Consider the following 8105-nt stretch of genomic DNA (forward strand, 5'->3'; position numbering starts at 1 on the left):
GCTGAGACTCGCTGAGAGAGAAGGGACGGTGTTGAACAAAGCGTAGCGGAGAGGAGCTGGGCACAGTGGTAATACTGACACCGTTGATGAAGTTACTGAGTCCTGGTCTTAACAGGAGAAGATTCCTCACTAGAGTAATGCTCCCCTGGCCCAGGGCTCAGAGCGGACGGGGACAGAGAGGACAGAGGGAACAGGGGGGGGCAGAGGGAACAGGGGGGGGAAGAGGGAACAGGGGGACAGAGAGAATATGGGGAGGGTCCCCCATGGGTGACAGGGGATTTACTGAATTAAACCATCAAAGATCTGGAATAAGGTCTCACTATATCTGAATAATTGTCTCACTATCTGGAATAAGTCTCACTAATCTGGAATAATGTCTCACTATATCTGAATAATGTATCACTATATCTGGGAATAAATGTCTCATAATCTGGGTAAGTAAGTTCACTATATCTGGAATAATGGTTCTCACTAATCTGGAATAAGTCTCACTATATCTGGAATAATGTCTCTACTGGATAATCTCCTATCTGGAATAAAGTCTCACTTATATCTGATAAGGTCTCAACTCATATCTGGAATAAGTCTCACTATCATCTGGAATAAGGTCTCACTATATCTGGAATAAGTCTCACTAATCTTGGAATAAGGTCTCACTATATTCTGGAATAAGGTCTCATCTAAATATCTGGAAATGAAGTAACAGGCTCACTATCTGGAATAAGGTCTCACATCTGATAGCTCTAGGAATAAGTTGCTCACTAATCTGGAATAAGGTCTCACTATATCTGGAATAATGTCTCACTAATCTGGGAATAAGTCTCACATATCTGAATAATGTCTCACTAATCTGAATAAGTCTCCATAGAAGTCTATATCTGAATAATGTCTCACTCATCTGGAATAAGGTCTCACTATATCTGGAATAAGGTCTCACTAATCTGGAATAATGTCTCACTATATCTGGAATAATGTTCACTATATCTGGAATATTGTCTCACTAATCTGGAATAGGTCTCACTAATCTGGAATAAGTTCTCACTATATCTGGAGATAATGTCTCAGTAAATCTGGAATAATGTCTCACTATATCTGGAATATATGTCTCACTAATCTGGAATAAGGTCTCACTATATCTGGAATAAGGTTCACTATACCTGGAATAAGGTCTCACCCATTGTAATGTTTACTATATCAAGTAATCCTTATAAACAGTTAGACTAGATAAATATTTTATAATTTATATTGAATTATACTGAAGGATGAATATACTGAAGGACTCTCTCCTCTGCAGTAGAGGCCTTCCAGAATAACAGAGAAGGAGCAGGGGAGAGGAGGGAGGGACAGGAATCATGGTGCTCCTACTCTGAAGTAGAGGCCTTCAGATAACAGAGGAAAGCAGGGGAGAGGAGGGAGGACGGGAGGGACAGGAATCATGGTGGCTCCTACTCTGAAGTAGAGGCCTTCCAGATAACAGAGGAAGGAGCAGGGAGAGAGGAGGGAGGACAGGACCAGTGGCTCCTACTCTGCCAGTAGAGGCCTTCCAGATAACAGAGGAAGGAGCAGGGGAGAGAGGGAGGACAGGAACCATGGTGGCTTCTACTCTGCAGCCAGGTTGAGATTGAGGAGACTGTGCTGTCATCTTCCTAATTATGTCAAAGTAAACCTTTGACTCCTCTGGTGTCAATGAGCCAGCCTCCCCTTCTCACCCCTGTCTCTCCCTCGTCTCCCCCTCTCTGTCCCCGTGCCCTGGTCAATGAAAAGGAAAGAGAAAGGGAGAAAAAGGGAGAAGGGAGGGGGGAAGAGGGGTCCTGGCTCTTTTGACATCTGACTCATGATTGAACAGGTTATGATGCACCCTCCCCACCACCGACCCCTAGACTCGGTTAGGAGCCCTGTCTCTCTCTCTGGACCAGTGGTCTAACTGCAAGGTAGACACAGGAAACCTGTCTTCCTCAAATCAAATCAAATCAAATCAAAATTTTATTAGTCACATACACATGGTTAGCAGATGTTAATCGCAGTTGAGCGAAATGCTTGTGCTTCTAGTTCGACAATGCAGTAATAACCAACAGTAATCTAACCTAACAATTCCACACTACTACCTTACACACACCACACAAGTGTAAAGGGATAAAAATATTGTACATAAAAGATATGATGAATGAGTGGTGGTACAGAACGGCATGGCAGATGCAGTAGATGGTATATGAGTACAGGTTAAAATATACGTTATGAGATGAGTACGTGTAGGCGTATGTAAAACATAAAGTGCATAGTTTAAAGTGGCTAGTGTACATGTATTGCATAAAGATGGCAAGATGCAGTAGATGATAGAGTACAGTATAACATAGAGTGGGTAATAGGGGTATGTAAACATTGTATTAAGTGCATTGCTTAAAGTTGGATAGTGGTACATTTTTACATTAATTTCCATCAAAGTCTCCATTTTAAAGTGGCTGCGAGTTGAGTCAGTATGTTCTGGCAGCGGCGCTAAATGTTAGTGGTGGCTGTTTAACAGTCTGATGGCCTTGAGATAGAAGCTGTTTTTCAGTCCTCTCGGTCCCTGCTTGATGCACCTGTACTGACCTCGCCTTCTGGAATGATAGCGGTGACTCGTGAACAGGGCAGTGGCTTGGTCGTGGTTGTTGTCCTTGATGATCTTTATTGGCCTTCCTGTGCACATCGGGTGGTATAGGTGTTCTGAGGGCAGTAGTTGCCCCTGGTGATGCGTTCTGCAACACTCACTACCCTCTGGAGAGCTCTACGGTTGTGGGCAGGTGCAGTTGCCGTTACCAGGCACGGTGAATACAGGCCGACAAGGATCTGACTCTCGATATGTGCATCTGTAGAAGTTTGCTGAGTTGCTTTGTCGACCAGCCGAATTTCTTTCAGCTCTCCTGAGGTGTCGAAGAGGCGCTGTCTTACTATGCTGCCTTCTTCACAACGCTGTCTGTCGGTGGGATGGACCAATTCGAGTTTGTTCCGTTGATGTGTACAGCCCGAGGACTTTAAAACCTCTATCACACTTTCTCCGACTACTGATCCCGTCGATGTGAGATAGGGGGGTGCTCCCTCTGTCTGTTTCCTAGAAGTCCACAATCAATCTCCTTATGTTTTGTTGACGATTGAGTATGAGGTTATTTCCTGACACACACACTCCGAGGGCCCTCACCTCCTCCTGTAGGCCGTTTCGTCGAGTTGTTGGAATCAAGCCTACCACTGTAGTGTCATCCGCAAACTTGGAGATGATTGAGTTGGAGGCGTCGCATCGGCCACGCAGTCTGTGGTGAACAGAAGTTCACAGGAGAGGGCTCAGAACGCACCCTTAGTGGGTGGCCCCAGTGTTGAGGATCAGCGGGGTGAGATGTTGTTACCTACCCTCACCACCTGGGGGCGGAACTCCGTAGGGAAGTCCAGGACCCAGTTGCACAGGGCGGGTCGAACCCAGGGTCTCGAGGCTTTATGACGAGTTTGGAGGTACTATCAGGTTTAAATGCTGAGCTGTAATCGATGAAAGCATTCTCCACATGGGTATTCCTCTTGTCCAGATGGGTTAGCAGTGCAGTGTTGCAAGGTGTGTTGCGATTGGGCGTCTGTGGACCTTATATGGGGTCGGTAAGCAATTGGAGTGGGTCTAGGGTGTCCGGTAGGGTGGAGGTTGATGATGGTCTTGACTAGTTCTCAAAGCACTTCATGATGACGAAGTGAGTGCTACGGGGCGGGTAGTCGTTTAGCTCAGTTACCTTAGCTTTTGGGAACAGGAACAATGGTGGCCCTCTTGAAGCATGTGGGAACAGCAAGACTGGGATAAGGATTGATTGAATATGTCCGGAAAACATCAACCAGCCAGCTGGTCTGCGCATGCTCTGAGGACGCGGCTGGGATAATGCCGTCTGGGCCTGCAGCCTTGCGAGGGTTAACACGTTTAAATGTTTTACTCACCTCGGCTGCAGTGAAGGAGAGCCCGCAGGTTTTGGTAGGGGGCCGTGTCAGTTGCACTGTATTGTCCTCAAAGCGGGCAAAAAAGTTGTTTAGCCTGTCTGGGAGCAAGACCTCCTGTGTCCTCGCGGGGGCTGGTTTTCTTTTTGTAATGCCGTGATTGACTGTAGACCCTGCCACATACCTCTTGTGTCTGAGCTGTTGAATTTCGACTCGATTTTGTCTCTGTACTGAGACTTAGCCTGTTTGATTGCCTTGCGGAGAGAATAGCTACACTGTTTGTATTCGGTCATGCTTCCGGTCACCTTGCCCTGGTTATTAAAAGCAGTGGTTCGCGCTTTTCAGTTTCACGCGAATGCTGCCGTCAATCCACGGTTTCTTGTTTGGGAATGTTTTTATCGTTGCTGTGGGTACGACATCGTCAATGCCTTCCTAATGAACTCGCTCACCGAATCAGATATTCGTCAGATTATTGTTGTTGGACGCGATGCGGGAACATATTCCAATCCGCGTGATCGAAGCAGTCTGAAAGCGTTGGCATTCAGATTGGTCGGACCAGCGTGAACAGGACCTGAGCGCGGAAGCTTGTTGTTTTGAGTTTCTGTTGGTTAGGCTGGAATCAACAAAAATGGAGTCCTGTCGGTCAGTCTTTTCCGAAAGGGCCGGGGGAGGGCCTTATAAGCCTCGCGGAAATTAGTATAAACAAATGGTCTAGTGTATTTTCCAGCTCCTGGTAGCACAATCGATATGCTGATAGAATTTTAGGAGTTTTGTTTTAGATTAGCCTTGTTAAATCGCCCAGCTACGATGAATGCAGCCTCAGAGGTGTTGTGGTTTCCAGTTATACAAAAGGTCAGAATTACAAGTTCGTTCAGGGCCATCGATGTGTCCTGCTTGGGGGGAATGTATTACGCTGTGATTATGATTGACGAGAATTCCCTTGGATAGATAATGCGGTCGACATTGATTGTGAGGAGTTCTTAGATTCAGGTGAACAGAACGACTTGACGTTCTTGTTGTTGTTATGATGATCACACCACTTCTCGTGAATCATAAGGCATCACCCCCCCCGCCCCTCTTCTTTACCGGAAAATGTTTGTTTTTCTGTCGGGCGCGATGCATGAAGAAACCAGCTGGCTGCACCGACTCCGTTAGCGTCCCTTGAGTAGCCATGTTTCCGCTGAAGCAGAGCACGTGCAATCCCTTATGTCTCTCTGGGAATTTGCTACCGTGCTCGGATTTCATCAACCTATTGTCAAGACTGGACATTGGCGAGTAGATATGCTAGGGAGTGTGAGCGCGATGTGCCGTCCTCCGAAAGCCTGCACCACGGACCGCCAGCTTTCCCCTTTTTACGCGTCGCACAGGTTCGCCGGCTGGGAATCATGATCCATTTGTATGCGGTGGAAGGCCAGAACACTGATCGGTTTTTCGGGAAAGTCATATTCCTGTAGGAACGATATGAGTTGACTTAATGTATATTCAGTAGTCCTCCCGACTGTATGATGAAACCTAAGATTACCCGGCGGTACCCGATGTAAGAAACTAACACGTTAAAAAAACAATAATACTGCATAATTTTCCAGAGGAACACGAAGCGAGGCCGGCCATCTCTTTTCGGCGCGGAAGATGGTAGAGGAAAGCGCTTGTTGTCATGAACGTTGGTTGGGGGGTAGGTTACAGAACAGTGATCTAAAAACCTCTGTCCCCCTTTTTCTCTCTCCCCCTATAACTTGATGTGACATAAGGAAGAATCTCTGTCTCTTCACAGCTTTGACAGACTTTAGGAGACTAGCCATCATTCTCTTCATGTACAGTACTAACTGAACGTACTGTAACATGCCTCTGGTCTGTCTACTCCTCTACCTGTTTATTTTGACCAGGTTCTGTATGACGTCAGAGGGGTCCTACAGAAGAACAGAGACACCTTCAGAGATGACATCTTGAACATGCTTAAAGACAGCAGGTATACACCATATGTATTACTGTTAGCAGGTATACACCATATGTATTACTGTTAGCAGGTATACACCATATGTATTACTGTTAGCAGGTATACACCATATGTATTACTGTTAGCAGGTAACCTAGCGCAGGGTTTCCCAAACTCGGTGCTGGGGCCCCCCAGGTGCACGTTGTGGTTTTGAATCAGCTGTGTGCTGATAGGACAATCAGCTGTGTGGTGATAGGACAATCAGCTGTGTGGTGATAGGACAAWCAGCTGTGTGGTGATAGGACAACAACCAACATCTGCACAAAGGGGAGGGCCCAGGAGTGAGTTTGGGAAACACTGGCCTAGCGGGTAAGAGCATTGGGCCAGTAACCACTGGTTCAAATCCCGAGCCGGCAGTCCCCAAGAACAACTGCACCCTGGGTACTGATTCAGAGGGGTTAAATGTGGAAGACACATTTCAGTTGAAGGTATCCCCCTTTCCCCTGGTCATAAAATGCTTGTTGAATAATCTCTGCAGTTGACATTGTGCATATAGTTCCTCCTTTGACGAGTTTGTTTTTGATTGTAAATGACTATGGTTTATGTGTGTTGCAGACTTGACTTCATCTATGACCTGTTTGAGCGTGTCGGGAGCAGGAATGGAGAGGAGACCCTGAAGATGGGGACGGCCAGACGAAAACCCACTGTCAGCTCTCAGTTCAGGGTGAGGACCACTATTCATGACCTCTAACCCTAAGCCACGCGTTCAGCTCTCAGTTCCAGTGGTGAAGACCACTATTCATGACCTCTGACCCCTAACCCACGCCGTCAGCTCTCAGTTCAGGGTGAGGACCACTATTCATGACCTCTAACCCTAACCCACCGTCAGCTCCAGTTCAGGGTGAAGACCACTATTCATGACCTCTAACCCTAACCCACTGTCAGCTCTCAGTTCAGGGTGAGGACCAACTATTCCATGACCTCTGACCCCTAACCCACTGCGTCAGCTCTCAGTTCAAGTCTGTGTTCTGATCCTGTATCTAGATGTGTTGTTGTGTTTCTGATCCTGTATCTAATGTGTTGTTGTGTTTCTGATCCTGTATCTCTATTAGATGTGTTGTTGTGTTTCTGATCCTGTATCTAGATGTGTTGTTGTGTTTCTGATCCTGTATCTAGATGTGTTGTTGTGTTTCTGATCCTGTAATCTAGATGTGTTGTTGTGTTTCTGATCCTGTAATCTAGATGTGTTGTGTTTTTGATCCTGTATCTATGATGTTGTTGTGTTTCTGATCCTGTATCTAGATGTGTTGTGTTTCTGATCCTGTATCTAGTATTGTGTTGTGTTTCTGATCCTGTATCTAGATGTGTTTTGTTGTTTCTGATCCTGTATCTCTATCTAGATGTGTTGTTGTGTTTCTGATCCTGTATCTAGATATGTGTTGTTGTGTTTCTGATCCTGTATCTAGATGTGTTGTTGTGTTTCTGATCCTGTATCTACTATCTAGATGTGTTGTTGTGTTTTCTGATCCTGTATCTAGTATGTGTTGTTGTGTTTCTGATCCTGTATCTAATGTGTTGTTGTGTTTCTGATCCTGTATCTAGATGTGTTGTTGTGTTTCTGATCCTGTATCTAGATGTGTTGTTGGTTTCTGATCCTGTTATCTAGATGTGTTGTTGTGTTTCTGATCCTGTATCTCTATCTAGATGTGTTGTTGTGTTTCTGATCCCTGTATCTAGATGTGTTGTTGTGTTCTTGATCCTGTATCTAGATGTGTTGTGTTTCTGATCCTGTATCTAGATGTGTTGTTGTTTCTGATCCTGTATCTAGATGTTGTTGTTGTGTTTCTGATCCTGTACTCTAGATGTGTTGTTGTTGTTTTCTGATCCTGTATCTAGATGTGTTTGTTGTGTTTCTGATCCTGTATCTAGATGTGTTGTTGTGTTTCTGATCCTGTATCTAGATGTGTTGTTGTGTTTTCTGATCCTGTATCTAGATGTGTGTTTGTGTTGCTGATCCTGTATCTGATGTGTTGTGTTTTCTGATCCTGTATCTATATGTGTTGTTGTGTTTCTGATCCTGTATCTAGATGTGTTGTTGTGTTTCTGATTCCTGTATCTCTAGATGTGTTGTTGTGTTTCTGATCCTGTATCTTATTAGATGTGTTGTTTGTGTTGCTGATCCTGTATCTAATGTGTTGTTGTGTTCTGATCCTGTATCTAGATGTGTTGT

At 45.3% G+C, this 8105-nt stretch overlaps 1 long non-coding RNA gene across 1 annotated transcript in view; it reads left to right on the forward strand.

The window, feature by feature from the left end:
• Positions 1–5823: 5823 nt before the first annotated feature.
• LOC112076578 (uncharacterized) overlaps positions 5824–8105 on the forward strand; it is a 6684-nt gene continuing 4402 nt past the window's right edge. The window contains exons 1-2 of the long non-coding RNA XR_002895219.2: positions 5824–5908; positions 6491–6599. This is a non-coding gene — a long non-coding RNA (uncharacterized lncRNA). The remainder of the gene's footprint in view (positions 5909–6490; positions 6600–8105) is intronic.

This window comes from Salvelinus sp. IW2-2015, unplaced genomic scaffold (genome assembly GCF_002910315.2).
Source record: "Salvelinus sp. IW2-2015 unplaced genomic scaffold, ASM291031v2 Un_scaffold3855, whole genome shotgun sequence".
In the NCBI taxonomy this organism is placed as follows: Eukaryota; Metazoa; Chordata; class Actinopteri; order Salmoniformes; family Salmonidae; genus Salvelinus; species Salvelinus sp. IW2-2015.